Source organism: Phocoena phocoena, chromosome 5, assembly GCF_963924675.1.
Source record: "Phocoena phocoena chromosome 5, mPhoPho1.1, whole genome shotgun sequence".
Taxonomy (NCBI): Eukaryota; Metazoa; Chordata; class Mammalia; order Artiodactyla; family Phocoenidae; genus Phocoena; species Phocoena phocoena.
In genome coordinates, this window is record NC_089223.1 from 76832818 (window position 1) to 76854912 (window position 22095).

Sequence of the window (22095 nt, forward strand, 5' to 3'; positions counted from 1 at the left end):
GGCAAGAGTATACAATGGAGAAAAGACAGCCTCTTCAATAAGTGGTGCTGAGAAAACTGGACAGCTACATGTAAAAGAATGAAATTAGAACACTCCCTAACACCATACACAAAAATAAACTCAAAATGCATTAAAGACCTAAATGTAAGGCCAGACACTATAAAACTCTTAGAGGAAAACATAGGCAGACCACTCTATGACATAAGTCACAGCAAGATCCTTTTGACCCACCTCCTAGAGAAATGGAAATAAAAACAAAAATAAATGAATGGGACCTCATGAAACTTGAAAGCTTTAGCACAGCAAAGGGAACCATAAACAAGATGAAAAGACAGCCCTCAGAATGGGAGAAAATATTTGCAAATGAAGCAACTGACAAAGGATTAATCTCCAAAATTTACAAGCAGCTCATACAGCTCAATATCAAAAAAACAAACAACCCAATCCAAAAATGGGCAGAAGACCTAAATAGACATTTCTTCAAAGAAGATATACAGATTGCCAACAAACAAATGAAAGGATGCTCAACATCAATAATCATTAGAGAAATGCAAATCAAAACTACAATGAGGTATCACCTCACACCAGTCAGAATGGCCATCATCAAAAAATCTACAAACAATAAATGCTGGAGAGGGTGTGGAGTAAAGGGAACCCTATTCCACTGTTGGTGGAAATGTAAATTGATACAGCCACTGTGGAGAACAGTATGGACATTCCTTAAAACACTAAAAATAGAACTACCATACGACCCAGCAATCCCACTACTGGTCATATACCCTGAGAAAACAATAATTCAAAAAGAGTCATGTACCACAATGTTCATTGCAGCTCTATTTACAATCACCAGGACATGGAAGCAACCTAAGTGTCCGTCGACAGATGAATGGGTAAAGAAGATGTGGCACATATATACAATGGAATATTACTAAGCCATAAAAAGAAATGAAACTGAGTTATTTGTAGTGAGGTGGATGGATCTAGAGTCTGTCATACAGAGTGAAGTAAGTCTGAAAGAGAAAAACAAATACCGTATGCTAACACATATATATGGAATCTAAAAAAAAAAAAGCGTTCTGAAGAACCTAGGGGCAGGACAGGAATGAAGACGCAGATGTAGAGAATGGACTTCAGGACACGGGGAGGGGGAAGGGTAAGCTGGGACGAAGTGAGAGTGGCATGGACTTATATACACTACCAAATGTAAAACAGATAGCTAGTGGGAAACAGTCGCATAGCACAGGGAGGTCAGCTCCGTGTTTTGTGACCACCTGGAGGGGTGGGATAGGGAGGGAGGGAGGGAGGGAGGGAGACGCAAGAGGGAGGAGATATGGGGATATGTGTATGTTTACAGCTGATTCAGTTTGTTATAAAGCAGAAACTAACACACCATTGTAAAGCAATTGTACTCCAATAAAGATGTTAAAAAAGTAATAAAATAAAATATTAAAGGCAGACTTTCCCACAATGTTATCTAAAAATATAAATACTTTGGGTTTTATTTAGTCCATCACATTTGTACTTGATTCTAAACCTTCCCAGGGTTAAAACATTGTTTTGTAAGGAAATAATTTCTTTTAATATGGAACCCAAACCTGACAATGGGTACCATCTTCTCATTTCTCTCCCCAAGATTCCAATCACTAGTCACCTAATTCTCAAGACCTCTTTGATTCTTCCATCTCCCACACAGGCTGCCTTGCCAACCCACCCAAATCAGTGAATCTAGTCACTGTTTAATCCTATTCTGAATTCTCTGTACACCCTTCCCTGATGACAGTCATCGCTCACAGGTGTACAGATGACCTGCAAATGGATTCTGCATCAACACCCCCCTTCAGACTTGGTAACAGGTGGCAGATGAATAGGGAAAGGTCACAGAAATAGATGAAGAACCAGGGGGGGAGAAATGTAATAGTATAACAGAAGTCAAAGAAAAGAGAGAATTCCCATAAGGAAGGCGTCATCAATACCAGTAGTTTGAAATGCAGCAGGGAAGTTTATAAAGTAAGGGGATGAAATAGGACCATCAGATTTGATGGTCATACATTTAAATTTAAGATGCAAATTCCATCAGCGAAATTGTCATGTCATGATGTGCATAGACGACAAAGACAGACATATGAAGAGTGAGCTAGAAGTGAGAAATGGGAATTGCAGTTAAAGGCAGCAACAACCCAGAATTCTTTAAGACCTTTTAACTTAACTTAGTATTTTAATAAGGGAAACACAGAGAGAGAGAGAGAGAGAGTGAAAGGGAGGGAGGGAGGAAGGGACAGAGGGATGGAGGGATAGCTAAAAAGTGGAAGAATAAGGCTCAAAGGAACAGACATTTGTTCTGTATTTTAATTAAAAAAGAAAAGATTTGAGTGTGTTTACTGAGGAGAGAGTTGACTCCTTTTTGTGGGGGAGGGTTGGAGCGCTAAGTGTTTCAAGATTTGGGAGGGAGACAGGATTAACTGGTGAGGCAGTGTGCCAGGGTACTGGTCTAAAAGGAAAGGAGGCCCCATTAAAATACTGACCTTGAACAGGAAAAGGAACACCTTATCCTCTGAGAATGGAGGGAATGAGGAAAGGATTGATACAGAGGGAGATAGGTGTGGGTGTAGGCAGGGCAGGAAGTAGAGGTAGTCCAGCTGAACTGCCTGATTCTGGTCCACCCGGCCAGCCTGAGCCAGCCTGGCAAGGACTCAGCACACAGTTCCCGGGAACAGAAGGAATCTGGGCTGGGATGATGACAGCTCCAGAAATGGCCCAAACAGAGCCATCAGAGGCCTTCCCAATAAGGTAGCAATTCACATGGATCACAGGTTACAGAAGGAATCTAGAGGTTTCTATTGAACTCTGACTTCTCAGGTAAAGCAGATGAGACCAGAGATTAAGACATGCTCAAGAGCAGTTACTGGTGGCTCTCAGACTACAAACGGGGTTTCTTGGCTTATGCCACTCTCCGCCTTTATAAAAATATACACAGCCAGTTTTCTCCACCTCTTTCCCCGGCTAACTTTCCCTCATTCTTCTGCTTTGCACACATCACTTTCTCTGAAAACCTTCCCTGGGCTCTCCCCCTGCCCCTAAAGCAGATCCCATAAAAGCTGTTCTACGTCCCTTTTAGTTTTTCTTTGTTGCACCTAGTTGAACAAGTTGAAATTCTAGTTTTATTTGCATGCTTATTTAATGTTCCTCTTTCCCAGCAGATATTATAAGCCACACGGGGACAGGGACTCTATTTGTTTGGATCTGTTTCCTGGTCAGCACACAGCTCAAAGCCTAGCATGGAGTTAGTGCCCAATAAATATGATGAATGAATTCGTATTCCAAGTATATGGTACAGGAGTATAGTATTCAAGAATTTTATTTGCAAATTAAAGTTGCATTTGTGAAAAAATGTCCACTGTGGGGTGGCAAGAAGGCTGATTTATATTTTCCCTGTAGGTCGGGCATATGGGAAATGCTCAATACATATTTGTTGACTGAATAAGAATTTCTGCACTACTGGAATTTTCATTACCTTAAGAAAAACAACAACGAAAATATAGCTTGCCTCCAAGCCACTGAAACCAAAGATACTACCTAAACATTAAAAAACAAAAAACTATTTTAACAAGTAAATTAAGATTTTCCAAACAATGTTGTTTATTAGAGTTCATCAGAACTTTGTTAATAACCAATTTATGATGAAAATACTGATCACATAATTAAGGTAGCTTCTGGGATAATATATAACTAGAAAACTCAATGTTTAATTCCTAAAGTTTCACACTTTTGGAGTGTCTCAGAGACATCTTCTCTTATGATACTAAATGAACCTGAACTTACAGATTTTTAGGACAGAAATTCATGCATTTGCAAACATTTAAAAATAAAAGTCATCACCAATGAATTGCCTACCACCTTTCTCAGGAAATTCATGAACACATGCATGAAGATTAGCACCACACAGTAGGCAAATATTTTTCCATGTCCCACCCAAAGCAAACAAATGAAAATAGAAACTGCAAGGACAATTATAAGATATCTCTAAATTTAAAGACACAGCATCCTTTTCTCCTTTGGCTTTCCTCTATACTTTTATCAGGAATAAATAGTCCTTAATCAGTTGCAACTGAGAAGTTCTAGCAGGAAAACATTTCTGCTCTTTTGATTGTGAGGTAGTTAATTTTTGTCTTACATTTCTTTACTTTCAAAACTTTATAAAGCAAAAGAAAAAAAAACATGGAAAGCACTCAAATGTTTGTTGATTATAGACATTAAGAGACATTAGGGAATCTACCTGGTCTAGCCCTTAATTATACCTACAGACCCTTAGATTCTAATTCTTTCATGGAACTTTTAATTTCCCAAACAGTCTATTGTCCCTGTTAATAATTAAAATGTTTCAATGTTTAGGCATACACAGTGTCACAGTGTTGGCATAAAAATACTTTGTCATAGTCATTTGGGCAAGGTATGGGGAATGTGGCATAAAAATGCTTTATCATGTTTATTTGGGCAAGTTAAGGGGAATACGAATTCTTGAGTTTTCAGGGAAGACTGATTTCAAATAGTCTATCCTGTGTTCATCCAAAGTGTTTTGCATTTTACTAGAAGATTCGGTTAACTGTATCTCATACCAAAATTACTGGCAGATAGATGATGGCTTGGACTGACCATAGTTGAACAATGAGAAATGTAACTTTTTCCAGATATTTCTGAAGGCACACACACAGTCCACGGTTGGGTTATGTATTGCTAATAACCCCTCTAGGGCTCAGCTATCCTGTCATCTTGGAATTTTCTGACTCTTAAGATCTGTTGAGTTCACTCACATTCCTCCCTGTTCTATTTGCAGTGGAGGTCTGTGGAGAGTTATACATTCTCCCCTTGCCTATACTCTCAGCCTTTCCATGTATTCCTAGTATTCGGGAAGCTAAATTTCTGCACTTGTGAAAAGGAAAATGGGAGCTTACTGAAAGGCAGACATATAGTTGACCAAGGGGAAATAATTATCAGTACTTTAAATTTATCCTTACTTTCATTACATCAAAATACTAACTTACTTAACACAATTTAAAGGTACATCACAGTTGTGACTCTTAACTATTTTTCCTTTTCCCCAATTTTAAGATTAAATGTACAAATGCATTATATGGATACCTTAAATACTTAAAGCATTGTGAACCCACACAAGACTAGCAGTAGGAGAAAGAAAAAGTGGTTTGAAAGAGTTTTAAACTAAGCTCTATATAAATGTGTGTGTGTAGAGTCTAAAAACATAAAACAGATGGTAACTTGAAAAATGTCAACGTTTAAGATATGGAAAATACTGAGTTGAAATAAAGTAATAAAACACTGTAAACAAGCTCACCAAATTTGCAAAACGGGAGCAGAAGAGTTTCCGAAAGATAGCAACCCATTTAGGTGACGAACATCAGATGCCAAGTGTAGTTCAGTATAAACAAAGGTGTTCTGATTAGCTTCGGGGGAGAAAGAGAAAAGGACCAGGTACCAAAGGTGGGAAAGCCAAATAGCCCTGAACAGACCGGGGCACGTGGCTCCCTAATTGCCCCTGGGTAATTCCAGGTCTAAGGACAAGGTAGACCTCTATTCTCCTTTCTGTCCGTGAACTGCCGTCTGCAAGTGTTCAGTTATTTGGGCCACCACCATGTGAGAGGGAACAACCAGAAACATTGCTCTTGAGCCCCAAATCAGGATGAGTCTCTCTAACATAAGAGACAGTCCCCAAAACACACTCTGTGAAAAGGGGCTATGAGAGCTGTAGGAAGTGAGCGTTCTGAAGACAGCTGTGAGAAATCATCACAACTTCATCAACAAATGAAAAGTGTCCTTCAGGAACCATACCATTTCCTTCAGGAAGTTCAGGATATCGGTGTATTGCTGACCCTTACTTAAATCCAAAGTCCATTTCCCCAGCATAACCAATTAGGCATTGCAGCGGGGAGCCTATTCTTACTCTGGGCGGGGCAGGGGGGAGATGGGGTCCGGCGGGCAGCTTGCTCTGTGTTGAGCGCCAGTGTGGGAGTCTTTCTCCTGCCCTAATTTTAGTCCCGCCTCTAGGATATGAAGTCTAACTAGTCCATTGAGTGCTTTAATGAGTGTTTTACAGTCTGTGGGACATGAAGCTGAACACTCTCCGAGTCTGAGTGCATCATTTATGGCAGGAGACAGATTTATTTACTGGACAGTCCAATAAAAGCCAAGGTATTCATAGACACAGCGCTTGCTAGAGGAGACTTCCCTTGCTGTAGTCTAAAGAATTCCAGACTCTGAGTTGGTACAATACCAGGGTTCTAGTCTTGGCCCTATGACTAATTTAGGGTTATATGACTTCAGCTAAGCCCTTAACCTCTCTGGGCCTCCATTTCCACATCTGTGAAATGGAGGCACTAAGCTAAATGACCTCTAAGGCCCTTTTTGAATCTAACATTCTGGAATGACTGTGTGTTCAAAAGAGGGAGTAATCACGTTGGGATAGAATGATCAGGAGTTTTCGTGAGAGAAGTAGGGTGGTCTGCTCATGTTCTGCAAAATCTGATTTCTCAGTTGCAAAAATCCACAGTATAGATTGCAGATGGCCCTGGTAATCTCGGCCGCACAGATAACCACTGCTAGGAATTTTTTCTTCTGGATAGTATAAGTGCTAATTATAATTGTTACTACTGCCATGTTAAGCGCCAATTATAATCACTACTAACTGTATTAAAATGGAACACTAAATGCATGCTTCTTTAACAAATTAAAAAAATTAAGATTGTATCCTGGATATCTTTCCACCATGTCATCACATATATATCTCATTTTTTTTTCATCAGTGCAGAGTACTGCATTGTATCTATAAAGTGTACTTCATTTAACCAGCGTATACTGACAACAGATACACTGTTTTTCTTTTTGATCACAAACAACACTTCAACAAAATTCCTTTGTATACTCAGCCCCAAAATTCAATCTTGGCACCTCCTCCCTCACTTCCCACTTCCAATCCACCACCAGGTCCTGGTGATTTCACCTAATATCTCAGGAACCCAGCGACTTCTCTCTGTTGAATTACCTCCACCTTATTCAAGTGGAGATTCAACAACATCTAACGCAACAGCCCCCTACTTGGTCTCCTCTCTCCCCATGTCTTCCTTCCAGTTTCCCAACTTGCAGCCAGAGATGCAAATCTTATTTCCCAGTTTATGACCTTCAATAGCCTCTCTCTGTTCCCCAGATAAAGACCACTGCCTCATAATGGTTCTATTGTCTATAATGCATAGACAGTCTGGAATTTATGAGTGTGTTTTTCACTTGCACTCTAGGATGTAGATTAAATTAGTTACCCCAGTCAGGAATACACACTTCAGAGATGGTTAGTAAGAATGTTATCAGAAGGCTATAATCCAGAGGTGGTCTCTATAGGTATGTTAGCTTTCTTACCTCCAATCAACAAAAAGGACTTGATTAATTAGCAAATAAATGTTAGAAGTTATTTTTCCTTGGTGAAATCAGTTTTGTGTAGGATGTGTGGATTAGCTAGAAACAGCGTCGAGGCACCCCACTCTTGCACCAAATGGTACACGGTGGATGCAGTACCTGTGCCCTTCCCAGCGGTTCCTGGTACATGTTTGTGAAAAATGCCTTGTCTAGTTCTTGTTGCTCAATTACACCCTTAGGTTAGCTGAACCCTGCCTCAAGAGGAGTGTCCCCATCCATTTACAATGCTTGGTGTCAGTTTATTTATCTCTTGTAAAAATAAAATACAGTGTGTGTGAAAAAAAAAAATGAATACAGTAAAAAAAAAAAAAAAGGAGGAGTGACCCATTTGCCTCTAATGAACTTTCCATGAAAGATCTACTTGGAGAAATGAAAAGAACACAACGGGGGACTTCACCAAGCTTACAAAACAGGCTGCACAATTATTTCGATTCCTGCTTACTAATCAATGTTACAATGTGAGGCTAGATTGGGCCTGAGATCGGCTTTGGGACCAAGTGTGAGGCTGTGGGGAAGGAGACCTGTACCCTCAGCCACCTCTAAATACTGGAGGTTTCAACATCCACCAAAAAAATCCTACATCAGTAAGAAGGATCAGATTGGCTGAGGTCAGATTATAGCACGTAGCTTACAAGACCCCACACGATACACCTTCTGCCACCTCTCCTGGTACTCGTCATGCTCAGACACCTCCCAGAACACGGCCACCCTGAGACCTGTGAGCGCGTGCTGTGCCTTCCCACCCGACGACCCCCTTTGCTCAGTCAGATCGCTCTCAGCCTTTGCAGCTGGGCGGGACGGCCCTTCCTGCCTCTCAGTCCAGGTTACTCTCCCATCCCACCCACCACAGTGCCGGGGTGTCCCTCCCTGCGGTCCCTATGGGAATGGAGGGTGATATGTCCGCATACTGACAGCACTGAGCCCTACGGGGACTGTGTCCAGGCCTGTATGAATCACCTTTGTGTCCCCACTGCCTGGCGCAGCCTCTGTGGACATTTGTTCAATAGACAGCATTTAGATTTTAGTCTCCACAGCATCAGTATTAAAAAAAAAAAAAAAAAAAGCTCTTTATGGCACTAGGTTCACTAAGTGGGGTGGGCTTTCCATGATGAAAACGCTTTACAATATTTTTTTAAAAATCCAACCACAATCCAATCCAACTCACAAAGTGAAGGATGAAGAATATTATAATATACAAAGGTGAAGCAATGACCCTTTCTTTTATTTTTTTGCGGTACACGGGCCTCTCACTGCTGTGGCCTCTCCCGTTGCGGACAGAGCACAGGCTCCAGACGCGCAGGCTCAGCGGCCATGGCTCATGGGCCCAGCTGCTCCGCGGCACGTGGGATCTTCCCGGACCGGGGCACGAACCCATGTCCCCCGCATCGGCAGGCGGACTCTCAACCACTGCGCCACCAGGGAAGCCCGACCCTTTCTTTTAAATACTACACACGCCAACTTAGTTCTGTTGAAAACCCTTCATGGACAGGAGGACCAGACGAGAGCCCCCTTCCTCATCACTCACTTCTGCATATTTCATAGTTTCCTTTCATCTCAACACTTAAGAGCAGCATTATTTTACTATGCAAATAAGTTCTGCTTTCTCAAAGAACTCCATTTTTACTTTGTTTCCACATGTCAAGTCCTTGGCATCCTCCCTACTTCCCACTAACACAAACATGGAATACATTTCAGCCCAAACTTCTTTACATGTCTGAGGTCCGGGGAGGATTTATAACTACCCTTGGACAGATATTTAAGGAGACCATTTTATAGTAAGGAAGGTTATATATCTAGTTAGAAATTCCAGGGAAATCCCATGTGTTTAATTTTGAAGTTTCCTGTTGTATTTCGTGTGGCTTTTATCCAAGGTAAAGATGAGGTGAGCTGGGAGGAGAAATGCGCTGATTGCACACCTCCCCTACCCCGACCCTTCCTTGCATCCTGTACCCCACAGTGCTGCTCTGGTCCAAACCTCTCATTTTACGTTCGAGAAAACTGAAGGCTACGGAGGCTGAGAATCATTTATTAAGCATTTACTAAGTGCAGACGCATGCAGCTTTATAGATAAGAAGCTGAAACCCAGGGAGGTTTCGCGAAATATCTGACGTCCTGTAACAAATGGCAGAGTCAGGACTCAAAGCTGTTGGGAGTCTAGCCCTCATTCCCATCTCTTCTGGGAGAGCCAGGCCTGACTCCAAAGAGGTCAGATTGTTTCTTCCTGAAGACTCACTCGAGAAGCACCGTTGACTGGCTGGTTTAGTGATGGAAGAAAGTACACCACCACCCTTGGTTTCTTTTAAGGGCTCCCACAGACTAAACAGATGGTAAGCACCTGCAAACAGAGTGAGTAAAGACATGTAATGGGACCAAACATGCATATGACACAGTCATCTGTGACTGAGAGGATGATTCTGACGATTTCTGTGTCTCACCCAGTCACACCTGCCAGTGGAGTCCTGCAAGGTGCTGGGGTGGCGAATTCTGGAGATTTCGTTTGTTTGCCTTTTTCTTTGTCTAATTAACTCGTACAGAGCTATTGCCAGTCCAGGGTTGTAATTTCAGTAATTTTGTTTTCTCTAAAGCTACTTTAGCTTTTTATTTTTATTTTTGATTACATACAGGTCACACTCCTTTTGTCCCATTAAACCTTTGACTGTAGGCAGGGTGTTACAAAACCAACGCTCTAGCTCTCTCCACGCTAGCGGGCTGTGACTCTTCCACACCCTCCTTTGTTTTTGGGATCCCTCCCCAGAGTCACAATTTTGCCTGTGTTTCAGCACCAGGAAACACTTGTCTTTTAGCTTTGAAAAGAGAAAGCGTTGCATCAGTAATAGAGACTGAACTCATTTTGTGGAAGAGGGATCAGGCCTCCATCAGCGGTCTTCTGGAGCTGGACCTCCGCCTGGGTTGCAGTGTCTCTCTGAAGCTCGTATCATATCCACTCTTAGAACACTTGGCTTCCTTCATCAAAACCAAATCCCAGTGAGGATCATAAAACTGTCCCATCAAGTTTAAAAGAGAATGCAGAGAAACTGTACTTTGTAAACTAAATCTCGACTGTATAGTCAATGAACTCCGTTTTACAATTCTTTTTAGAAATGACGGTAGCAGTAAATGCATTTTGTTCCATGCTACATAGCTAGCAAACCAGGACTCAAACCCAGGTCATCTTGACTTTGAGCTCTCCCAACTTCCCCACACTGCCCATTAGAGGCTGGCAAACACAACAATAGGGAAAGGAATTGCTTTGAAGTAGTTTAGTCAAAGAGTAGAGGACTGGGGGTTAGAAACAAGGCTTCCAGCCCTAGTTTTGCCTCTGACTTGTGAGGTATCTTTGAACAAGCCCCCCTCTCTCTCCAGGCCTCTGTTTTTTAATTTATAAAATGAGGTGTTTGGCTCAGTGAAGCCCCTTTCCAAGTCGGGATTCTATAATCTACAGATGATTTTAAAAGCCCCAGGTTAGTTGCTTAAGAAACAGGCTTAAAAATTTATTTAGAAGAATATTAAAATCTTTTTATCACTCAAAAAAATAAAAGGAAAAGGCAGCAAAATAATTCGTATCTTTTGAACTCTGAAGTGTGGTTTGTTGCTATTAGAATCAACACAGGGATTCAATGAAATAAGAAAATCAGGCGGGGGAGGAAATCAGTTTTTATGAGGCATTTTCAAGTTTCCATGAAACAGTTACTTCAAAGTCACAATATAAACTTTCAAGCATCTTCCTGAGGTTGACACAGTGTATATGGGGGAAAAAATAAACCCAAACTTAATAAGAACCTGCTGTATAAAAAAATAAATAAAATTAAAAAAAACAAAACCAAAACTTAAAACTGATCAGACTGACTAATTACCTCCAAAGACCAAATATAAAACCTGCAGAATGCTTCAGCGGATAGAAGACTGGGCTTGGAGTTAGTAGACTTTGGTTCAAACCTTGGCTGGGTGACACTGCTAAATCTCAGTATCTTTAACTGTGAGAGGGGCATAATAATTCTACCTATATAAATGTCACAGGACAGTTTGGGAAGGTGGAATAAACTGAAGAATTATATGAAGAACTGTTTCATTATAATTAATTGCCTGCCAAAAAAATTCTCTCACTGTGTGTGTGTGTGTGTATGTATATATATATATATATGAAATTTACATAGGCACGCTGATTTGGAACTTTAACATGTGAACTGCCTCTTAGTAAAAGGCGAAAAACTGCCACAATTCAAAGGAATGGGGAAAGCTGCCTGAAAACAAACAAAACCCCCAAACCACCATTACCACCAAAAAGTATCTTCTTTTTCCGTAGAAAAGAATGCAAAGATAATGCCCCAACCTGAAGTTTGGGAAGCACAATTCAGAACTTGGCAGTCTAGAACCATCTTCACTTCCTCTCTTTCTTTCCTTAGAATCCAATTTGGCAACAAGCCCTGTGGGATGTGCTTTGAAACGTCTCCCAGACTGGACCTTTCTTCTCTATTTCCGCCATCCCTGCCTCAGTCTGAGCCCTCCCCTCGGCATGCCTCACAACTGGGTTCACTGCCTCCAGGCTCTCCAGGCCATCCTCAGTGCTGTCTGATCAGCCTTCCTAAAAGCAGACTTCCTCAGGATCCACAGTGATTCCATCAGTCTCACCCTATTTCCTTCTACTCCAAAAACATGCCCCCTCTTCTCGTCCAGGAATTCCTTTACCTGCCCACAGACTCCAGCCTCAGGTCCTTTGCTCGTGCTGTTCTCTCTGCCTAGAATGCCCTTCCACCAGCCCATCTTATTAAAAATCATTTCCCGCATGGTCCCTTTAATGCAGTGCTCCTCAGACTTCACTGTGCTTATGAATCATCTGAGGATCTCGTCACAATGCAGATTCTGATTCAGTAGATCCGAAGTGGGGGCAAGACTGCAATTCTAACCAGCTTCCAGGTGACCACCATGCTGCTGGCCCATGGACCCCACTTGGAGTAGCGAAACCTATTGGCTCAGTGGGAAAAAAATGGGGAGGGGGTAGATTTTTGGAGACATACAGACATGGGTTGGAATGCAATCTTTATCAGGCAAATATCGTCATCTGTGTAGTGGGGCTATTACCCATTTTATGTAAGTGATAGGAGGATCTTTTGACTATAAATAGATGCTCTCCTTTTCAAATCTGTCTTTCCCTTGGCTCCCCTAAGCTCATCACCTTGTCCCCTACTATGCTTCTCCAATAATCCAGTTTCTCTTTACTCTGAATCTTAACTGGCTTGATTTCTTTTAGCACATAAATCAAGAAAAAGGATTCTTAAAGTTAATTTTGTTCATATGAAACTCTGAGCTTATGATACTTTAATAATACCACCCTCCCCTGCAGCATCACACAGAGAGGCACAGAGGCAGAGCTGCATCATGGTTACAGACACGGGCTTTGGATCTGATCATTTTTTTTTAATATAGTTTTATAAATTATTTATTTATTTTTGTCTGTGATGGGTCTTTGCTGCTGGGGGCAGGCTTTCTCCAGTTGTGGCGAGTGGGAGCTACTCTTTGATGCGGTGTGCGGGCTTCTCTTGTTGCGGAGCACCGGCTCTAGCTGCGTGGGCTTCAGTAGTTGTGGCACGTGGGCTCAGTAGTTGTGGCTCGTGGGCTCTAGAGCACAGGCTAGAGCTTAGTTGTGGTGCACGGGCTTAGCTGTTCCGTGGCATGTGGGATCTTCCCGGACCAGGGCTCGAACCTGTGTCCCCTGCATTGGCAGGGGGGTTCTTAACCACTGCACCACCAGGGAAGTCCTGGATCAGTTCTGAGTTCCAATGCTGGTTCCACTGCTCACCAGCTATTCCCCTGCCTTATGTGAACTAACACGCCTGAGTTTCAATTACTTCACCTGTAAAATTCTGCCTTCATCTCTTGCGTTGTTATGAGAATTAGTTAAGTTCTATAAAGTGCTCGGCCAATGCAGCAGATTGCAAAAACGGCCACAATTCTCCACCCCTCCCTGAATCCATACCATTCTCTAAAGGCTCTGCACTTCCGCCCATCAAAAGGTAGAGTCTGTTTCTTCATAAGTAGATTGGAGGAGAAGCAACTTGTGTCCATTGCAGTCTAGGCCTCAAGGAACCTTGCTCCCATGCTCCTGATCACAACCATGCTGATCCAACATGTGACCAGGCCCAGGGCAGAGGACTCAGCCAACAGTCAGCCAACACCCAGAGGCAGAGCCACCTTGGTGACCAGAGACACATAAGGGAGCCTGGACAAGACCAGTAGATTCACCAGGTCCAGACTGCTGATAAACAAAGTCGTAAACTAAATAAATGGTGGTTGTTTTAAGCCATTATGTTATGGAGTGGTTTGTTATACAGCAATAGATAACTGACACTGTGTATATGTAAGTAATTTCTCCATAAATAGTGGCTATTACAATATTCTGAGAAAAAGGTACAATGTCAACAGATAATGAATTTTCCATACCATTAAAATTTCTACTTTTTGGTCAGTAGTAGGAAGATGGCTCAACTGGAAATTGGGATTCATAGATTCTGGTCCCAGTAGCTTTTCCAGTTGGCAGCCATATGACCTTGGAAACATCATTTGACCTCTTCGAGCCTCTGTTTCCTTATCTGTAAATTAAGGTGGGCAGACTAAATGACTTTTAAGGTTTTTTCTAGCTCTAAAAAGGACCGAGGATCCATTTTTCCAAAAGGCAATATTTATTTCCTTGTTAACAGATAGTTCTGAACCCAACTTTTCTTTTCTCATAGATTTAGGATGTAATCACAGACACCCCTCCCTGTATTGCCTTCACTGCTCAGCAGTTGGTTGTGACTATGTATCACACTTATTCTAACAGCCATGCTCTGAATCTAGAAGGTGGACCTCCTTGCTGCAGACTAGGAACCCAGATAGCCAAGCTCATTAGGGATCAAAAGATGAATAATGCCATGTAAGTTCTAGCCAGAATCGAAGTTATGTGGCTTTTAATTCTTTGCATGTGCAGGTAGACTTCTTTTATTCATTTCTAAGTTGCAATAAATATTCTGTAGGACTGAGGTCGTGCAGTGTGATCACTAAACAAGGAGGACACTGTTTTATAGCCATAAAGTACAAGTCAAATCTGCGTTTATTGTACATTAATGACCCAAGATATATAGTTATCAAATGGGGGGAGAAAGATTTAACACCAAAATTTAAAAAGTTTCAAAATTCTCATGCAGTGATTGACCCTGGAACTAATAAAACAAGTGAGTTGCAAATACATCCAAATACATTTGTATTAAAAAGCTATACATGTGGCAGTGACTAGAGTGGCTTTTCTTCTCTCACGGGCATTTGGTGCCTCTCACACACCACTAGTACATGCTCTAACAGTGCCCTCTGCAAATACGATACAGTCTTCCCTGTGACATACAGCAGGCCATACTGTGGCCAACTTAGAAAAAAAAAAAAGACTGTTCCACTGCCCACTTCCATTACTTTTACACAATCAAAAGTCAGGGTGTTTTTATTCCTGGGAGGAATTAAGCTAAATCAGAGAATGTGTGTACAATCTGAGGGCAACAGTTTATCTTAACTTTGCCTTCAGATATATATAGTTAAGTCTGCATAAAGAAGCACCAAGTTGTTGAAAGTGTGAATAAAAAAACAGCCTCATTCTTTTTTTTTTTTTTTTTTTTGCGCGGTACGCGGGCCTCTCACTGTTGCGGCCTCTCCCGTTGCGGAGCACAGGCTCCGGACGCGCAGGCTCAGCGGCCATGGCTCACGGGCCCAGCCACTCCGCGGTACGTGGGATCTTCCCGGACCAGGGCACGAACCCGCGTCCCCTGCATCGGCAGGCGGACTCTCAACCACTGTGCCACCAGGGAATCCCCAGCCTCATTCTTTATCAAAAACTTTTTTCTGTGATAGAAACAAATTACGTGGGGCCCGAGAGTAGCTACAGTCAGTAGGGACAGCATTGTAATGAAACGTGGCTTCTGGTTATCTACCTGGAACGCACATATTTTGAAACGACGGGTCAACTTTTCAGAGAGTTGAGACACCTAATATTTTCTTTGAGTTAGTATCTTAAATACCTTTGCCTAAGTATCTTTTGAATCAATTCAGTTCTCTCTCCCCTCTAGTGGGGATTTTCTTAGCAGCTGCCTTGCTTGTATCTTCCCCATTTCGTTCTTCTCACTGCAGCCCGAGTGAACTTTCTAAAATGCAGATCTGCTCTGCTTAAAACCCTCCAATGTCTTCTCTGAGGACTGTAAGACCCCCAAAGGCAAGGACTGTGTCCCTAGCACCTGACCAAATGTCTACAAACCCTGGCCAGGTCAGGGTTCCACTTAATTTTAGAAAGCCAATTGTACCCGGAATAGAACAGAGTTCACTGCTTGCGGTAAAATCTGAGACATTATATTCTTCTTGCCTTATGTTAATACTATTGATATTTACTGCAGCTCAGGAGAGTCTTTTCTAAGATGCTTGATGACACTGAGTCAGTATTTTGAGTTTTTTTAAGTCTCTGCTTGAGGATACATATTCACCTGATGGCTTTAGGATAGGGTCATTTTGGTGATCTATGGTCCTTTTGAAGATTCCAATCTCTGTGGGACCATGATATTCTCAGGTGAAAAGGATGAGAGTAGATAAAACACTTCATTTTCATTTCATTTTCTTACATAGCATTCAGGTGATAACTAGACAAAGGAAGGCTATAATGGGGTGACCTGGCTGACCTGCAGATGGGTGAGGGCTCAGGTCTATCCTCTCCCCTAGGATGAGCCTATCAACTCCTCTTTTCTATATATCCAGTAAGTCTATCTGCAACCAATAATCAATCTAATGCCCCAAAGAAAGAAAGAAAAAAAAAAAAGGCAGGAGCTAGGTACTATTTTACCAAGAGCCTAAAAGATCCCAAGGTTCTGGGTTATTGAAAAAATTGTGGAACTAGGGGAATTTGAAACAGTCCAGGTAGAGGAAGCCCAGCTACCAAGAGGCTGGTATTCAATTATTTGGAAACTGGAGTCCATTCCTGGAAGCACAGTCAATGGACTCTCAGGGCACCAAGGGTAGGGCTGTTCCCAGAGCAAGGAGGGCATTACCTGCTCTGCCCTTGGGCTGACACTGGATTCTGGCCAGGGCTTAGCCTGGTTATGTTGCCAGGCTCAGACAGGGACTAGGTGGAAAGTCAGGGGGGATTGCTCCATTCTAGGCTAAGGAACATGTTTAGTTGACATGCAAGTCATTGTTTTGTTTTAAATTCCAGATATGCAAAAGCTCTTAGAACATAGCTAAGATTGGCCACCTTGATCTTCAGATGTCATTACATATCTAAATCTTGAGAACCTCTGATAACCAGGCCCGGGGAACAGAATGCCATGAGATAGGAGCTTATCACATGCTTACTGAATCAAAGAACAGGATCAGAAGGGACACAGAGAGCAAAGAAGAGAAAGAAGCCGAACCTTGCCTTCTTGTATCAGTGTCTGCTCCATTTGGCCTCTGTGATCAAGGCAGCTTCCTATAACTGACTCTTCACACATTAGAGAAATACAAATAACCCCAGAACTCTACTTTACCTTCAAAGCTTGGTTATTGTTTCAGAGATCTGCCTCATGACTGTTCGGATGTTCTACAGACCTGGGTGCTTAGCCTTAGAAGACTTTAACATGTCTCCTTCTTAAAATAGTGTTAACTGGAGGATTCAATGTGAGAATAAGTGGCAAATATAGAGTCTATTATCTTTAAAAGCAGCAACCACTTTCCCCATCTTTCTCATTCAACTCTCAAATGTTTCCAAAATAGCGTGTTTACAACCACCTACAAGCCATGGTGAGAAGTGCCATCAGTAATTCTCTCTCGCAGTGACAGGAAGAAAATAAACACCCTATTCTTTAATGCTTTGAACCACCTCATGGAACGCTGACTTCCTCTAAATTCACTGGGCAAACATCTATACTGCAATGGAAAACAACATGTACTAAATCACTAAAGGGAGTTTTTGTTTTGTTTCTAAGGTGAATTACAGTGCTTGAGGAAAAACAAAACAAAACATTGATTTTTGTCTTTAACACTGGAAAATTTGTTCAGTGGTGGTTTGTGAAAATCTCACCTCATCTGGACTGCCAAGGTCACTGAGACCCAAGTAATCGACCTGGGAGATACTTGCCTAATTATCAAATATTCAGCCAACAGTGTCTGACCATTTAACCGGCTGCACCTGGGACCCTTCTTCAACATGTGCTGCTTCCTAGTACTCCCGCCTCCCCTCAATCCCTACTCATCGCCAGCGCCCCAAAGGGGGCAAATCCTGGGACCCAAGGACATTTCCAAGAGACAGCGGCGGTCATCTTCCATTTCCGTTTTACTTAAAAACATTCACATGCTTAAAAATGGGGGAAGGAGGGGGTACTTAGAAATAAGGGGGAAATCTTTTGCAGTTTTCCCAGTTCAAGTTCTCAGGCACTACTGAAAGTTCATTAATAAGATATTTAAAAACAAAAGTGTTTCACACATCAAGTAGATGCCAAGCTTTGCAAACTGTCTTGGTCTTTAGTTGGGGGATTTTGTAAAAGTCCCCCCCCACCTCACCCCATTCTGGATTTCGCCTCTTTCAGAGCCTTTGTTGAATGGCCTGACTTTCCCGAAGCAATCAAACTAAGAACTGCCTCACCTCCCCATACCCCACTTTTTTTTCTTTTCCCACTGCAAAGGAAATAAATAAAAATGCCCCGTGAGAGAAGTGGGGGAAACCATGCCACAAAACCCGAGTTCCGGGGGAGTCAAGCGCCTGTGCTGCCCGCGGCGGGGTCCGGCGCGCGGGGCTGGAGACTGTCCTTACCTGGGGCCGGGCGGCGGCGGCGGCGGGGTCGCGGCGCCCATGGCTTCGCCGGCCTCGGGCGGCCGCGCCGGGAAACTCCAGCGGCTCAGCGCCGCGGGGATCCGCCGCGCCCGCAACGGCCGCCCCGGCGCACTCATTGGGCCGGCGCGTCACGTGGCCCGGCCGGCGGGCGAGCCTCCCGGGTCCGCGTAACCCTTTACCTGAGCTGCCCGCGCCGCGCCTGGGCCTCCGGAGCTCCACCGCCGACGCCCCCTAGCCCGGGCTGGCCTGCGGGGCGCACCCAAACAGAAAACCCCGGAGCTCGGCCTCTGATCACCGACACCCAGGCTGCATGCCAGCCTCTGCCCGCGCAGGGAAACTTTTTGGTGCCTATTTGGGCGTCGTGCTGCAGGGAGAAGGGAGCTTCCTAAGATTTGGGACGTAAGTGGGGGGAGATACATAAATGCACTCCCTGGCAAATAGATCTGTCCCCCGTTCCCCCCGTGAACTTGTGGTTTTGTACACCCCCCCCGCCCCGGCCCCAGTGCTGGCATTAGCCGCCTACACCTGGTGTGTGCACTGTCGCCTGCCTTTATGGGATAGATGGTCTGGGAAAGAGCGCAGACGCTACTAGAATGAGAATTCCCGGGAAAGTTGCACAGCCTCGCCTGCACCCTCAAGACCGCGGTGGGAATTCAACGAAGTCATGCTCCCCCGCCCCTCACCTTCCCTCTCTGTTCCTGGGGTGTTGGAACCTCGGCTGCCACACCCCGTCTACCCTCCTGAGCTCCACGCCCGTGCTTGTGGCAATCCATGCACTTAAGGTGGGTCGCTTTACTCTAAAATAGTACTTAAGGGTTGGAGATTGTTTTCACCTGTGCTCCAAAGTGCGTCAGTGTTGGGCTTGGCAGGAAAATGTGTTAAGCTACGGCGCCACCTGGCTTGCCCTCTTCTCCCTTTCCCCTTCATTCATTCAGGGAGAGTCAGGATAAAACAGGATGCTGGAGAAGCAACAGGGCAGAATACTGTTTAAAGATGGACACACTGCCCTTAGTTCTTAATGTGTCCACTCTAGTGATTCCAGTGCCATTTACACGACAACATTTGGCACGCTTTATGGGGGAAAACTCGTTTTTTGAATCCTTCCGCTTGTGTAGTAGCTGCATGCTTTAAAACGATAGATTTACAGGGGACGTTGTGTGCTGTTTTACATCACTGTCTGATAAAACTCTTTGTCATAGTAAAGGACCCTCTTGTCCAACTTCTAGCCCATGCTTTAGAAATGTCCACTGGTAAGTTTATCAGTTGGTTATTTTGACCAGTTGGTATTTATCTTGGGTTTTAAAGTGTGTTTCCCAGACTGGTAGACTCAGCATCATCTGGGAGAATTTAGTAAAAATGCAGATTCTTGGATTCCACCCCAGACATATGGATTCAAAGATAGTGGAATCAGGGAGGGGAAGTAATCTGTGTTTTTTTTTTTTTTTTTTTTTTTGCGGTACGCGGGCCTCTCACTGCTGTGGCGTCTCCCGTTGCGGACAGAGCACTGGCTCCAGATGCGCAGGCCCAGCGGCCATGGCTCACGGGCCCAGCTGCTCCGCGGCATGTGGGATCCTCCCGGACCGGGGCACGAACCCGTGCCGCCTGCATCGGCCGGCGGACTCCCAACCACTGGGCCACCAGGGAAGCCCCAGTAATCTGCGTTTTAACAAATGATGCACCACCACCCTGAGTCTGCTCATGCAGCTGGCTAAGTTACCCTCATCTACTGAAGGCTGGGATTCTATAAAGCCACAGGTGATGCTGTTATTGGTAACCTCAATTTACCAGTTTTACATAATTTGTCATGTTGATACACTGAAACTGAACCCTTTGATGTGTCTGTACAAAGTGTAATCTGTATTTCATGCAGCTCACATGGAATGCCAAATGGAGCTCAGAGGGGACCCTCATAAAAAATAAGGAAGGGCTTCCTTGGTGGCGCAGTGGTTGAGAGTCTGCCTGCCGATGCAGGGGAAGCGGCTTCGTGCCCCCGTCCGGGAAGATACCACATACCGCGCAGCGGCTGGGCCCGTGAGCCATGGCCGCTGAGCCTGTGCGTCCGGAGCCTGTGCTCGGCAACGGGAGAGGCAACAACAGTGAGAGGCCCGCGAACCGCAAAAAAAAAAAAAAAGGAAGAAAAACCTATGGTTTCTTCATGTGTGTGGGAATGAAACACCACGCTTCACTTAGTTTTTTAGGTGTGTTTATGTTTTCATTGGCATATAAATTGTTCTCCGCTGATGAGTTACGGAAGCTAAGAAAGCTAATTTGAGTGGTTTTGTCAGTATAGTTCTAAATTTGTCGATATAGTTCTAAAGAAAATAAGAGACAAACTTTTAAAAAGCTTATGGTATTGGCTTACATTACAACCAAACGAGTGCCATATTAGGCATTTAGACTTTTGAGAAAGAGATTACTGGTTGGATTCTTTATCTTTAGCTCAGGTTTCTTCATTGAATGGATCGCATATTACCAGTTGCCTGTGTGGATGTCTTAACCTTTAAACTCTCTGGGTCCAACTTTATTATTTCCCTCATTTTCATCTCCTAACCTATTCCTTTTACATTTGTAACTCTGCTCTCCACTCAATTTCAGTTGGAACTGGAATTAGAGTTTTCCTTCCCTTTCATCACCCACCTCTATCAGTGACGTCACTCTTCTTAGCAATTTCACTGCCACTGCCCTAAGATCAAGTTCTTATACTTTCTATCTCAGGTCTTTGCAATAGTCTCTTTACTGGTCTCCCAGCTTATGGTCTCTTTCATCTCTAATCCATCTGACATAGTACTGCCCCAGTCATTTTAAAATACCATTTCAACTAGGCCATTCCCCTTCTCAAAAACTTTTTCATGATTCCCTATTGGCTACCGAACAAAGTTTAAAATCCCCACATAGCATTTGAAGTCATCTAGGTATACTTTGACGCTCCCTGTTTTTGCTCACGCAGCTTCCTCCACCTGAAATGTCTTTCTGACATTCTGACAGCTAAGTCCTACTTATCCTTCAAGCCACTGCTCTCTGTCACCTCCTCTTGCCATCCTTTTGGATTCCCAGTTAGAGTTAATTTGCTCCTCTGCAGTGTCTCCTCAGTAGCTGGCTTTCACTTTTCACTTTTTTTTTGTTTTGGCTAACAACATTTTTTAAAATCACAGTCTGTCTTACATCCAATTTAGTTGCGCCTCCCTTAGATTATAGGATCCTGGAGGGCAGGGGTTGTGTGTAACTAATTTTTAAATCATCCTAGGCATAGCATAATGACTTAGACATAGCAAGCACAGTGTTTGTCGCGTTCTTGACCCTAGGAAGGAAGATATTTAATTAAACAACAAACTCCATGTATATGAAATGCTTTTATGCAAATAATAACGATCCACTCCTCTACATTTTCTCTGAGAACCAAACTTCATGTACTACACATAGAACTTGTTTCCTGTTTTCCTATTAAGACTGAAGTCCTAGAAGGTATAAACTATTTATTAATCTTTGTATTCCTGGCAAATCATATGCCGAAGTAAATATTTGTTGGATGAATACTGCAACTATGCAGTTACGGTTATACCTGAAAATCCTGGGAGTTTGCAAAGACCTCCAGCGATCTTCAGAGCCTAGCCTGGCCTCTAATCTTCAAATTAGAAAATATCTTCCAGGTCATTAGCAGTAAGTTCCTGCTGGATACTCAATGCTTTATTTTTATGTGCTTTGAGAAGTTAACAAAAAAAAAAATGGATGGTGTATTGAAATCTTGTTCAGCGATTCCCTCTGGACCTCTGTTTTTAGGTTTCTTCATCTGCACATTTGGAATATTA